The following is an 11,903-nucleotide window of genomic DNA, read 5'->3' on the forward strand; positions in this document are numbered from 1 at the left end:
TGAAAAGTTTATACTATGATGATAATAATCATTTAATTAAAATTATAAATAAATTTGAATAGTATTTCACATTTATTGTTAATTTTTATTTTTATAGATAATTAAATTATCTAAATCAAAGGTTTATACTATGATGAATTGTTCGTGGATATGAAACATTGTTTCCCTATACTACTTAGGGCTGCAGTGTAATTTAATATAAAATTCATAATTATATTATGAAAATTATAATCATGTTATGATTTTGATTATTAATTATAATTTAATTTAATAATTTTATTAGTTTTTTAATTTAAATTTATAATTTTATTTTAAATATAAGATTATAAATTTTATAAACCCGTGTCTTTGTCAGCACACCCATCTCGGAAGACGAATAGTTCAAGCTGCAAAGATAGTTAACGTAATCTTCAGTGCCGATATCGTAGACAAGCCCCGGTTCTCGTGCTTTCTCAGGATTTACGTGGCCCGCACCCATGTCCAAAGGAGTGGCAGGGGAGCCTGGTAGCGAGGCGTCCGTTATAGGGTTCCCCTTGTTATTCGTAACATAAGCCGTTGTCATGAGAGCAGACTTGAGAGCAGCCGGGCTCCAATCTGGATGCGCGGCTTTCAGCAGAGCAGCCAATCCACTGACATGGGGACAGGACATGGAAGTGCCAGAGTCGAGATTGAATTTTGTTCTTCGTTTATCAGAGGGCAGCCGTGAGGGGCTCATGTTGAGGGGCCAAGCTGCTAGAATGTTGAGCCCCGGGGCGATTACATCGGGCTTCAGAATGTCTGGGCTTACGGAATTCGGACCACGGGACGAAAAGGAGCTCAAAATTGGCGCCTCTTCTCTGTGGTAAGTGGTGCCATAGAAAACAATTGTTCCCGATGGGCTAAGGCTCGTGTTTGAATTCACGTAATCTCTGATTGCCTTGGCGGCCTTGTTACCGACATACGTAGCGGGCAAAACGTGCGCGTCAGCTATGAGTTCTTCTCCGCCTCCGTCGGGAGTGAGTAGTATCATTCCAATCCCTCCGGCCATGGCCACCACTTGCCCCTTTTGGTTCTATCTGTGATTCCTTGTTCGCAGACCACGATTTTCCGTCGGACCATCTCGGGTTCCAGAGAGCCAGCCGAACAGAAATCTCCCTACACGAGTGCCAAATTGGGTTTGGTTCCGAGAGGCTTTCCTCTGTAGAGAGATGCCCCACGGTAGGCGCGACCGTTTCCCAAGACGACAATCGCGGGAAAACTTCGGTCCACTGAACTCGTACCCTTTGTAGAAGAAGCGCGACCCGATGAGTTTCTTGTAGCAGTTGGAAGCGTTGAATGCTTTACCAGCCTCGCAATGCCCCTTCCACTTGGAGGGCACCGGCGACTGGGTTTTATGATCCGCAAAGCTGGGGTGCTCAGGCCACAATCCGGTGTCGAGAACGCCTACTATTACATTCGTAGCGTAGCCCGTAGACTCAGACCAGAGGCCTTGCCCTCTTTTCAAGCCCAGGCAATGGGGAGTATACGTTGTGTGGAGCTTCAGAAGTTTGTCTGGATAAGCTCCCATGCAGCTCTCCATGGCTTTGATTGCGGTCACCTGATTTTCGCTCAATTTAGCTGCGAATCCAGTGAGAACAGTATTGTATGTATACTCGATTCTGCCAATTCTTCGTCATTTATCGCTCTGGCTTTCACAACTGCGTCACGAATGAAAGATGCATACCAGGTTGCGGGATTTATAGAATTGGCGATTCGAACCTTCGTCGGGTTCATGTGAACTATGAACGTCTGGTGTTGTCCGGCCGTTTCTTTGGGATAAATTGCACTAACGTTTCTCGCTGTTGCAACGATCAATGCTACGAAGACCAGGATCCTTCCCGTGTCCTTCATTATTTTTTACGCGTAGTTCTTGAATATCCGTGATCAAATCTGGCAAGAAAGTATTTTATTAGTTTCTGACGACGATATGCATACCATCAACTTGGAAAGTTATCATGCCGCAAATTTCAACGACAGTTAACAATTTCGAATTCGAATTTGGATTCGAATTCAAAATTGGATTCGGGTACGATTTTACACCGGAAAAATTCTTTAAAATTTAATGTGAATTCTTCAAACATTGATATAGGAATTTTTTTTAATAGTTAAAAAATAATGAAAAAATATTTAAAAAAATAAAAATCATGAATTCTTTAAACATTGATATAGGAATTTTTTTTTTAAATAGTTAAAAATTAATGAAAAATACAATGTATCAAATTTATTGAGCTGAGAGCTCATTTTACAGTTTAGTATGTCTTTCTTTAATTTGGTTAAAGCTATGAATAAGTATGTTTTTGGAGACTTGACATTTAGTTTAAATAGAAAAGTAATGTGAATTATATTGAAAAAAAAAAAAAGCTATACATGTTTAATTAGTTTTCTTTAGAACCTAATATAATTTCATGTAAAATTTATATAATTTAATATAATTTCATGTAAAATAATTATAAATAAAAAAAAAATGTAAACAAGATGTATATTTTAATAGGTTATTTAAATAAATTATTTGAAATTTGCAGTTAAATGAATTTGACCCCTCTCAGTTTATGTTAGATCCATTCTTGAGATAGATCTACTCTGATTAACATTATAGAATGAGAAAATGTGAAAAGAAAATTAATAGTAATAATAACAAAAATTCAAAACAAAAATTTAATATAAAGAATTCAAAATCAAAATTTAATGTAAAAAAAAAAATTTATGGACATAAAAAATAAATCCATAACAAAATTTTTATTCAAACCCAGATAACATTAAGGCCATCTACTAATATTAAAACTATCAACCATCTATCTACTTATTAGATTTAAATGTATTTAACAATAATAAGATTGGAATCTAAAAATTAACCATTTTTATAATGATCCATTGAAAATGAAACTGGCTAATAAAATCTTACACCATAGTTCACTGTAAACATACACATTGTACTAGTTACAAAATTGTATTTATTATCGTCCATTAAAATTGAAAATGGCTAATCAAATCCTACATCATTTTTATAATGATCCATTGAAAATGAAACTTGCTAATAAAATCTTACACCATAGTTCACTGTAAACAGTTACAAAATTTTATTTATTATCGTCCATTAAAATTGAAAATGGCTAATCAAATCCTACACCATGTTCACTATTTCACACCCTTTCACAGTAAACAAGAGTGTGGTGACCCCTATCTTCCAAAAAAAATTGTTTTTGCAAAAAAGCAGAGAAACCCTTTTGCAAAATGTTCAGTGCGTTGAGGATTTGATTCCTTGGAGTATATCTAAGATGAATATATACGCTAGTTTTATATTTCTTGAACACTATTGATAAACACTCAGAATATTGATAAACTACTGAAAATAAATTTGTGTGGAACAGTACCTTTTGAAGGGTTGTAGTGACCGGAGAAACAAGTGGAGATGGTACTCGGCTTCACGGAAAGAGAAAGACGTTGCGTGGGCAGGCATGAAGAGTCGAGGGCAGGGATGAATCTTTATACACAGATGGCGCTGGTAAAATCGGCGTAAATTCCGTGTGGTAAATCGTGATTGTTACTTCATGGGTCCGAGATATTAAACAAATCGTTTATTGAAACGTGACGATAAAACGTGGGTCCTGCACTGCCTTGCCTATTAAATAAATATGTGACAACAAACTTAGAAAGGGAAGGGAAGGGAAGGAATTATTGAGGGACCAAAAGAAACAACTCCATGAGAGACCTCTACGCAACCACTTCATCATCCTGATGATGTCATTTCAAATGCAATGTTCACTTCTCTGGTAGACTGCCTCTGTAACGAGTGGAAACATTTCCAAATCCAAAATATGGAATTATTTATTTATTTCAATATTTATAAAGATTCAATACTTATTTATTTATTATTTTTTTTTTTTTTTGCAGATAGAGGAGATATATATATATTTTTTAATATTTTAAAAATGGTTGTAATTGAAAGCTAGGTAAATTAATTATAATTAAAAAATAAAAATTTAAAATAATTAAATTTTTGAAATGGTTTAGATAATTATGGGTTAAAATTTCTTATTTTATTATTTAAAAAATTTACAATAATTAAAAAAATAATCTAAATTTAATTATAATTATCTTACAAATAAAGAAATTTGGTTTATGATGGAAGGAGGATTGGGTCTCCATGATCCCTATACTCTGAATCAAATAATGGGAGCCAAATTTTTGTGGCACTGGATAAGAGGAGAACTCAACTTTTGGGGACAAATTTGAACCCATAAATATGACTTGTCAACTGAGACTAAAGATATCCTCAGATATCGGGACCCTCCCAAAGGATCAACAATATGGAACATGGCGTTCCAGAACAGAGACCTAATCCACCAACATGTCTTCTAGGGGATCAGAAATGGGAAAAAAACTTTGTTCTGCAACAAAGTTTGACAACACTCCCATCAAGATAGTTAAATGCAAAGGGCCTTGGGGTTCAAAACCACCACCCTCCACATGCTCGAGGCAATAGGTACGGTGGCTCCATGCATGCAAGAAGTTAATACTCCCGCAGGAGGTGGCAACGACTTTGTCTCTTGGGTCTAGCATTGTGTCAAGCGCAATGCGAGAATTTGTGGTAGGTTTTTTGTCTAGGGGAAAGAAGTGTGGAAGGCTGACGCCGAGTGTAGAGAAATGACACGGCTCCAGGTGAGGCAGTGGGCTAATCTACTCCTGGTGAGGGTAAATTGGTATGTGACCTGTTTCTTCTCTCCCTCCTCCATGCATCAACTTATCTGGTTATGGGAATAGGGTTTGCATGGGGTCGACTTGTCTGACATTGTGAGAAAGTGGGGTTTTAGGAAGCTGTCAGTGCTTGTATCCTTGATGCAGTATGTCCTATTGACCAGCATGGTCTCTGTGTCTGTTCGGTTCAAAATTTTTCTTTCTCGAATGGGGTTATATGGGATTTGTGCCTCTATGGTCGACCCCTGGGACCTTCTTCTTCTAGATTGGTTTGATAATCCCCGGGCTTGCGAATGGGCTGTCAGCAACTCTATCTTTGGTCTTAGTTTTAATGCATTTCGTGGGGATGGGTTGAAGTTTTTCTCCCTACATGCCTATTGGCCTCAGAACCGTAAGTGTTTCTCTGTCTATCCTGCCAATTCTCATGCCCTCTGCCTCTATGGAAGTCCTTGCGGGGTTAGATACGAGGGTCTACAACAGTTTGGGTATGGCAACTGCACTTATGGTGTAAGTCTCGCTGGTCTCTTAAATTCTTCTTTTGAATACTATGATAATTGGGTCTGGGTTGTGGAAGCTAAGTCTTTGTTTGGGTTGGAATGCAAGGATGGGGTGCATGAGAAAAGACTAGAGAAAGTTCATCGAATTTTGTCATGGAAATTACCATTTCATGCTTCTCTCATGGTAGGTGTGCGGGGCAGTAGGGTCACCTGGAAGAGAAAATATTTTGGGCTAGGGCCACCACCTGTACAAGCAGTTCGTCATACCTACCTTTTCATTGCGCATTATGAGTTTGTGGAAATGGCCCGAGTTGCGTTTGCTAGAGTCCGTGGCAAGAGAACCTGGGTGACTATGAAGGAAGAGCAGTGCTGCTCTTCTAGGAGGAAAACAAGAGGCCACAAACCAACCACCAGCATCATAAATGATGAACATGCTCGAAGATACTATTCAGCAAATAAAGAACGAATAAATGCACGACGCCGTGAGCTTTAACAGGAAAAAAAAGCATTACAGAATGTCAAAAAAACAAAAAACAGAAGGAAAACCAACATTCATTGTCTGAAATGTATGGTGAACATTCACATTTGCCATCAAACCTCTCCGTATTTTCCAATTCCCACCCCGAAAACAATCCTCCTTTGCAATTATCAAACTCTCTATCTTTTCAACAAACCTCTCAAACAAATACATCCATACCTCATTGCCCTAACCCCTCCTTCGCACATGCTTTCAGCAATGTTTATACTAATGAAGCACATCAAGAATTCCGTGCAAAGATTGATAAACTTGCACCTAAATGCCCATGCTCCATTTGTCTTGAATCATATCCTGGAATACATATCTGCAATTCGAACCAAATGTATTGCTGCTCCAGATGCATCTCTGAAAAAAAGGGTCATCGCTTCTCATTATCAAACAACATGGACCCTGGTCCTCAGCCAGCTGTCCTTATGTCTCTTTCACAAATAGAAGAAATGCTCATTGCTAGGGTTAACCCTATACTGCAGGTAACACATGCACGTGGTGGCCAATATAAATACAGTGGCCACACAATTTGTTTTCCACAAGACATTACAAAAATCGCAAGCATGTTGCCACGACGTGTTGAAGACTTGGACATTCTAATTGTCACCCATCATAGTAATGACCATCATGCTTATGATTGCATTGTTAGTAGACATCACATTCTCGCTGCATTAGAATACAAATTGGCAAATGACCCATACTATAAGAATGCTCGTATTGATAACAACGCAGTAGCATCCTTACCAGCAATCCCCACCAATGTCTCCTCCTCCCTTCGCCATTCCAATACTGCATAAACAACTGTCCACCTTTCACCTAAACCACCACTTGAGCCCACTAAAGATTCTGCAAACCCATCCCTACACCAAAAATCATCATTCATACCCATTATTCCTAATACAAATACAGAAATCCAAGAAATCCGCCATTATTTACATTCTTACAACCACCATTCTGATACTACAATTGAATGGCCACCAATTGGCTTATCCAAAATCAATGAATACAACAAAGAAGGTCTACTCTCTCTGGTTTCCCCACCCTTTTCTCCACAGGAGCTACAATGCCCAATCAACCAAGAATGAAAGCAGTGCAGTTACATGAATACGCACTTCATCTCATACATTACTATGATAACAGATTCAGCAAGCACCCACGCTTTCGTTATTACATATATAATCTCATGATGCGACATTGCAGTCAAGCAACAACCTCAGTTTTTGTGAAAAAGAACATCGCAGATAACTTTCCAACATCTATTCAAGATCTGAACATCCGATTAGAACAATTTCTAGATGAGAAATTGGCAGAGCAAGTCATGCGATTTGGTTGCTCTTTACGTGGAACAAGATATTTTTGGCACAAAGCTAAAAATGAACTGACGGACATGATATCACAGCTCGGTTGCCCGACGTTCTTCTTCACATTAAGTGCAGCTGATACAAAATGGCCTGATCTTCATGCAGTCATGCCCGGATGTCAACCTTCTGATATTGCAAACCAACAAAAATGGAGAAATGATAACATTATCTCTAACCCACATATAACATCACTATATATGCACCATAGATTCACAGCATTTCATGAAGTTATCTTAGAGAAACACTTGCAGACAAAAGACTACTGGTACATGTACGCATTCTACCGCATTTCTTTCATAACTCTCTAAACATAATACCTCATCTACTACAAAATTATCTTACAAAAATGCATACTTGACAGGTATGAATGGCAACATAGAGGATCTGCACACATCCATGGTTTCCTTTGGATAGAAAATGCACTTGATATGGAAAGCCTCAACTGGGAAGACACAAAAGCAGTCGATATTACTAGGCAGTTCTTCGACAAATATATTTCAGCTTGGAACCCTCGTATTCCTTCGATTACAAACCAACCAATTGCTCGGACAAATCCAGAAGACCCTTGTCTATTGTCCATGCTGCAAATCTTCAGAACCAATCCTTTCAATGATTATGAACAACTCATCAATTGCATTGAATGTCACACAAAATGCACCGAAAGCACATTCCTAAGAAAAAAAGGATCTTCATTCGAATGTCGCTATAAAGCACCATGGGAATTACATCCAAAATCATCCTTATTCATTGACTCCAATGGCAAGAAAATGTACACCCCTGCTCGCAACGATGATCGACTCAATACCCATATCCCTACCATCCTATCTATTTGGCATGCAAATGTTGACTGCCAACCAGTACTCTCCATACATGCTGTACAAAAATATATCGCAAAATATGCATCCAAAGCAGAAAAAAAATCTGAAAGCTTCCACCACATGCTACGTAGAATTGTCTTCGCTTCACCCATTGCTGACCCAACAACATCTGCATTTCGAAAATTCTTTGCAGAAACCCTTGTTGATCATGACATTGAAGCACAAGAAACCTACCATATGCTGCAAAAATTACCATTAACATTGTGTAGTCAATCATTCTTTTCTCTAAACATAAGCCAAAAAATTTATATTCGCCTTCCACAAACTAACACCACCTCCTCTACATCCCCACACATCATAGATACATATATCCAACACCCTTCTACCCTAGAATCCACATCACTTATAGAAGTAGCAAGATCCTAGTCATATGATCCTCGTCGCAAAACAAACAAATGGAAACTTAGACCTATAGAAGCAATTATTCGGGTCATACCACGCTGCTCCTCCATACCATCCACAACCAAACCTTACTTATGCTATACAAACCCTTTCGCCATATCGTACAAGATATAGGAGATTCTGCTGCAGAATTCATCACAAATTGGCAAACATTTCGTCCATTCTACAAACCTTGGCATCAACACCGCACACTATCTGATATTGAATCTGTCGCAAATGATAACTCAACTATTCATGAAACAAATCCTCTAGACACCATGGAAATAAATGAATGGGAATTACTCTCCCAATTATACCCTACAAATGAGCTCCTCATAAATGACCTTGACATGCTTGGCCTTTGTGGCTTTGATGACAACCATAACTGGAATCATACCACTATCCCATTAGATCTACAAAATAATGCCATACAATTCATTGAGAATAGCCACTCCATCCAACACATTATTCAAACACATCAACATATCTTGACGACCCTTACTACATTATCTCCAATGCAAAGAAAAACTCTAAATATTATTTCTAATCATTTTGCTAAGAGGGATAGTTTAGCTGCTCTCAGAATGATAATACAGGGCACTGCTGGTACAAGAAAATCCCTCTTAATCAGTTGCATCAAAGATATTCTCATAACCATTGCAATTCCAGAACCTTCACCGATCATGCTCCTCGCTTCTACAGGCGTTGCTACCTTCAACATACAAGCATCGACAATCCATTCTGCTCTCCACCTTCCTATAAAGGATCTTACGCCCTTAGAAGGCAATGCTCTTACGAAATTCCAAGAAGAACTCAAGCATATAAGGTACATACTAATCGATGAAATGAGCTTCACTGGACCAAAGCTTCTCAGCGATATTGACGAACGTCTTTGAGAGGCATTTCCACTGTAAAGAAACACTCCTTTCGGTGACTATTCCATTATATTGGTTAGTGATCTCGGTCAGTTACCGCCCATCAAAGACATACCTCTATATGTAGGCATGAGCCACGGAAGCGCACTGTGGAACACCTTCAACACAGTGATCACATTAGATACAATATTTCATCAACAAGGTGACAACATCACCCAGGTTACTTTTAGGAACATCCTCCAGAACATTAGAAATGCTAATCCAACAATTGACGACTACAACATACTCATGTCGTGCACAGATTCCTTTTTATCAGAAGATGAAATACATTCCTTCCATGATTCCATGCATATATTTCCAACAAATGCTCAAACAACGGTCCATAATAAGCAAATGATAAAATCTCTAAACAGTCTGGTCGCAAGATCCATTGCTGAAGATGACAACACATATTCCAACATTTCCTCAGAAGACGAGCAACTTGAGCGAATAGTGTTACTATGCAATGGCCAAAAAGTAATGTTAACTTCTAATCTTTGGGTTTCAACCGGACTTGTTAATGGTTCCCTCGGAGAAATTGTAACCATCTTTTACAAAGAATCAACTGCACCTCCACAACTTCCAACATTTGTTGTTGTAGCTTTTCCCAAATACATTGGGCCTCCTTGGGATGAAAGAAATCCCACTCACTTGTTTGTTCCAGCAATAAAAAGAAATGGACGTATGCAAATTCCACTAAAGATGGCTTGGGCATTAACCATACATAAATCTCAAGGTATGACACTGCCAAAAGCAACAATTGACATTGGGAAAACTAAACGCCAAGGTCTCACATTCACAGCAATTTCAAGAGTACCTTCTCTACAAGATCTTCGGATCTGCCCTGCATTCAGTTTTGATCGTTACAATAAAATGAAGGACAACAAAAATATTGCTCGTAGAAAATACGCAGAAGAAATTCTTCGTTCAATGCCACCTCCAGACAATCTGCTCCAATCCATATGTTAACATCACCAAAATGTTTCTTTTCTTTATTAAGCTCAATCTTTTTCATAGCATATCTTTCATATCTTTCAACAACAATCAAATTTAATCATTATTAATCATGTTTGCAAATATTACAATTTCATTATATTTTCTATACATTTGATTCTAACATTTTCTTTCTTTTGCAATAGGACATATGGACTCAGAAATAGCACAACTATATCACAATAAATTTACATTTTCCAAAATATTAATATTACTTCTACGACACATTGACAAAATAAAATTTCAACTACAAAATGACAACCAGCAGGTTGTTCACAATCACGTATCATAGTATCATTTTTTTCAACTCTTTCATTAAAAAGGTTGTTCACAATCACGTATCATAGTATCATTTTTTTCAACTCTTTCATTAAAATCCACTTGTATTTTTTAATAACACCATAAATATGTAACATATGGAAAAACATAATCTCCGAAAAAAAAAACAAAAAAACAAAAAAACAAAAAACTTACAATATTGAACAAAAAGATATTCACATAAACAACTACTTCATTGATAATGGATAACCTCTGCATGACATTAAGGATAACTCATTATCATCCACCATTGCTTTCAAGAATGTCCATTCAGATGTTGCTATTCTTCCAAACACTACTGTTATTTACAAAATATCCATATTCAAAAACACACATAACTAATACTTTCAATCTTAACTCAAATTGATCCACCCCTTGCTTTCAACAATGTCCATTCACAAGTCACTATTTTTCCACACCTAACAATTTCAATTGAAACTCATTATCATCCACCCTTGCTTTCAACAATGCCCATTCACATGTCGCTATTCTTCCACACTCTGTGCCTTACAGCGTTTACTTTACAACATTAAGTACAAATACTAGTATACTTTTATTAAGATATATTAGTATATTATGTGTTACATACATTAACATCGTCTAATGAATATATTCATGCTGTTATAACCCATATAGATCTTCCAATAAATGTATTTTATTAGGTTATTTTCCATATGATGCCGTACTTATTACAGGTAGGTCGCCATGAGAGTGAGGTAGATAAACAACAATATCTAAATATCTAACCGACCAGGGCGTCATCATCCCGGAAGCTTTAATGATCGATCCACCCATATAACAGCGACCGGGCTCCGAACCGTATAGACGCCAGACGACCAATTGATTGAACCATAACCTCCAGAGGCAGAGGACTTCTCAACACTAAAGCTTACAGTATACAGATGTCTTTGATTCTTCTTCGTGAACACCAACGTTTTGGGCTTCACAGTCACCTTCACTCCCAACGGCTCCACAAATTGTACAGAGTAAGTTGAATTATGAGGCCCCACATTGGTGACCTTTCTTGTGAAAGTAGCAGAGGCTTTGCCAGAGGAATAAAACAGCACCGAAAAGGAAGGAGGAGTTGTCTATAATGCGACTTTTTGAGATTCCGGTGACGGAATCCGGCGGAAGAAATTGAGATGAAATCATGATTTGTTGCAGTTAAAATGGTTTTTTAACTGCATATTCGGATTCAGCACCCTGAAAAACCCCTGAGACGGTTTCATTGTGCAGAAATTAGCTATCAAACTTGGATTCCAATAAATTACTGCCGGATTTTCACCGGAAAAAATCGCCGGAAAGGCTTTCAAAAAGTCGCG

The 11,903-nt window shown here is 37.7% G+C and overlaps 1 pseudogene; it reads right to left on the reverse strand.

The window, feature by feature from the left end:
- The window catches only part of LOC149195888 (subtilisin-like protease SBT1.7 pseudogene), a 28,555-nt pseudogene extending 26,686 nt beyond the window's left edge, over window positions 1–1,869 (reverse strand).
- Window positions 1,870–11,903: the final 10,034 nt, after the last annotated feature.

Source organism: Pinus tabuliformis, chromosome 2_2 (genome assembly GCF_031772625.1).
Source record: "Pinus tabuliformis cultivar Carrire ecotype Pingquan chromosome 2_2, CPIR1, whole genome shotgun sequence".
NCBI lineage: Eukaryota > Viridiplantae > Streptophyta > Pinopsida > Pinales > Pinaceae > Pinus > Pinus tabuliformis.